The sequence below is a fragment of the Misgurnus anguillicaudatus genome, chromosome 7 (genome assembly GCF_027580225.2).
Source record: "Misgurnus anguillicaudatus chromosome 7, ASM2758022v2, whole genome shotgun sequence".
Lineage (NCBI taxonomy): Eukaryota > Metazoa > Chordata > Actinopteri > Cypriniformes > Cobitidae > Misgurnus > Misgurnus anguillicaudatus.
This window is the reverse complement of record NC_073343.2, coordinates 12,380,350-12,383,885: the sequence shown is the minus strand read 5'-3', so window position 1 is coordinate 12,383,885 and position 3,536 is coordinate 12,380,350. Positions and strand designations below refer to the sequence as shown.

The following is a 3,536-nucleotide window of genomic DNA, read 5'->3' as shown; positions in this document are numbered from 1 at the left end:
TGAAAATCGGTAGAAAATTGAGCAAGTTATGGTCATTTAAAAGTACCTGCACCATTAAACTCAATGCTACGAGTGAGCGAGCGCCCTGTCGTATGATGGCCGCCAGGTGATGCCGTTAGGGACTCCGCCTTGAGCCATCTAGCCTTTATACATATCTATGGCTGAAACGGTCTATAGCCTTTCCGGCTACAATCTTAAAGAAGTCTTGGTTTCAATTTTGCTAATCCCTTATGTAATATCAAACTCCTGTTCTCAGGTAATTTTAATCCTTTTAAGGTTCCATTTTAATATGAGGTGGAAATTGGAAAGGCTTGTATAGTTTGGTCTGTTCCTGATTATTTATATTATTTGACTAAATTATCAATAGTTGAAGAACAAAATACTGTTTTATTAGATCATAATCTATAGTTTGGAATAATACTATATAACCCATTATATTTACTATTAATTTAGTAATTTCCCTGTTTTTTCTTCTTTCTTGTAAAGCTGTTTTGAAGCAATGCAACTTTGTAAAAAAACACTATATAAATAAATCTGGCTTGGCTTAACTTAAAATTAAATGTACACCCCATTTAGAAATTACAGATGTGTGTGTGTGTTTGTTTACATTTAATATTTAATTTACTTAAGATAAGATATTGTGTTATAAATCTGTACTACTTATTTCAGCACACTCTAACAAATGTCTGCATCTAAGCTTACACAAAGGATTAGCTTATTTATTTATTCCTTCAAATTATTGATTCATAAATAAATGAGTTCATTACACATTTCATTCATTCACTCCTGTCTACTGCAATTGCTGATTGAGAAACATGGCATTGACCTTCAGGCCTTGTTCATTAACACAGTATGACAAAAAAATGCAATATCCTCTTGAACTTGAAATATGAACAATTTCATCCTTTACTTCAGAGAATTCCCCGCTCAGGACCTTCCAGAGGGCATTTTGTTGATCATCTGTAACACCTGGTCAAGTAAAGATGCAAGTCGTAAAACATATAAAAATCACATGAAATGATATGTAGCGTCTGTCATATCCCTTTTAGGCAAACATCTACATCAGCTGAATGCACCCCCACTCCTAAAAAACACACACAATAAAAACAAATAACATACCAGTTGTTTGATTGCATACTTGTGTAAAAATCAATCTTACTTCTATGAATTTTACTGTTAATGACAGTAAGAGCATAAGCTTGTTCAGAGCATAAAGGGAAAATAAAAACAACACTGTAAGACTATCTAACAGCTTTGACATATTACACCTTCTTGACATTAAGATGTAGACACCACAGGAATTTCTTGTTCATTTAAAAGATACCATAATGCATAATGTGTAATTAAATGATCAGTTCTGTAGTAGGAGACGAGGTAAAACACATTTGTTTTTTCATGTCATAATAAAATGTACCACATTAGATACAAACTATCTGTAAGCAAATGTCACTACATAACTATAATGGTAGCGAAGACTACTCTAAAGTGTAGGGGGCTAGTTCCGAATGAATATAGCAGTGTACCAGGGTGTCTGTCAGAACACAATAGAGAGCGTTGAACCAACTTGAGCTGTTTATTAGGCACACAAGAGAACATACATTAGATAGGAGAGAGCCAGCATTCAGTATTTATGAGGTAGCACACACCGCACAGAACTCTGAATGAGAGGCACAACTTAGATAGCAGAGCAGTCGTTGATGAAGGTAATGGTGAATATTGGTAGTAGTCCTTTAATGAAGCTCTGCACAGGATGATGAGGGTATGCTCCTTTAAGAGAGATAGGCCAGAGCTGTATTTATGAGCTTGGTTGCATGGCATGTGAATGGAGATGCATGAGTGCCTGGCTATATTTGAGAGCTTAGCCAGATCATAGGCAGGTGGAGATGTGGTTTCCTGCAACAGATTACAACAGGATTCCCAAAGTAACACTAATGCTAATAAACATACATAACATTGACAAATTAGCTACAGCTTCTCCCCTCATACGTTATCAAAATAACAAACAGACGTGTCTCAAATGACACATTTTACACCATTAGCAGTGTTTACACAACGTATGTAATATAACTGACATTATTACAGGATAAACACATTGATGAACGGCAAAAGAAAGTGATTTATATACAGCGTAGTAGATTCACCGTTTAGCTGATAACATGTTAGCGCTATTAATAACGGAAATTTTAACAAAAAAAAACATGCAAATCTAACTGTACTCACTCTAATGACGCACATGAACACACCGCGTAACAATCTGGTGTTATTGTGTCCACAACAACACGATTCATGCCTCACACAGCGAGACACTTACAAAACTAGCGCTCTTCCGCCATTGCTTTGAGATAGCAATACTCGCTGTCATAATAAAAGTCCTCCTCCGCCTGGGTCTTTTGCACAATGTTTCTAGAAAAGACTCTGTGATTGGTTGAAGGGAGATCGTGCCACGATTGGTCAGCACAGTGTGCTTGTTGTCTGATTGGCTGGAGTAGACGGTGGGCGGAGTCCACCTATTTGTGGATTCTTGTGCACGTCTTGACGTTAGAAATGTTTCAAATCCACAAATGCACAGAATGCGATCCACAAATGAGTGCAGCAATTCACAAATGCACAGAAAGCGACCCACAAATGCCCGCAGCAACCCACAAACGCACAGAAAGCGATCCACAAACGCGCAAGAAGCCACCCACATACAAACAAAATAAAAATACATATCTACAAATATTTTTTCATTTGCAAATCCCATTTTATTTATTTGTGAATTTCCTTCCTTTTTATGAAATGTCTGAGTTGACTGAATGTAGTTTGAGACAGAAAAGCGTATGGGCATGCACCTGAAAATAATTGGCTTCAGTGTGTCACGGCGGTGACACACAGATGACAAAGAGGACGGATCCAGATGCAATTTAGGACTTTATTACGGTAGGAAAACAAAATACACGAAGACACCGAGCAACACGTCTTGACATCAAACACAATGGAACGTAACTGGAAGGGTACAGGAAGTGAATAATTGTATGACACTGACCAGTAGAAACACAGCAACGAAACACACGAGAGGCAATGAATGAAACAATCAGGGTAACCATAGTAACAGGGCGGAGACCCTCAAATCACAGAGAAAACCTAATAAACACAATAACAAAAATACAGGGGAGAACACAACTAAATAAACATATAAACTAATACAAGACGGTGAACCAAAGCAATAAAGAACAAAAAATACAGGTAACATGATACGAAAGGAATAACAAGACATAATCAAAACCCAGGAAACTAAACTATAAAACAAAAACAGAGCATACACAAATAAGGTGAAAAAACATAAACACACAGACAAACCCTGACAGTACCCCCCCTTCACAAGGCGGATACCAGACGACCCAGGGTGCTAGTATGAGTCCTGGAGGGTGGTGGAGCAGAGGTGGAACGGGGGAGGGATGGAGGGCAAACAAGAGTCCAACAACAAAAGGCGGCGCCGCGGGCAGAGGCACAGTCCAAGGCGGCGCCGCGGGCAGAGGCACAGTCCAAGGTGGCGC

At 38.4% G+C, this 3,536-nt stretch overlaps 1 long non-coding RNA gene across 1 annotated transcript; it reads right to left on the bottom strand.

Moving 5' to 3' along the window:
• Nucleotides 1–698: 698 nt before the first annotated feature.
• LOC141365267 (uncharacterized) lies at nt 699–2,603 on the bottom strand. Its single transcript, XR_012370479.1, has 3 exons — nt 2,221–2,603; nt 1,524–1,893; nt 699–1,084 (listed from the first exon to the last, which is right to left on the bottom strand). It is a non-coding gene; the product is annotated as an uncharacterized lncRNA (long non-coding RNA).
• Nucleotides 2,604–3,536: the final 933 nt, after the last annotated feature.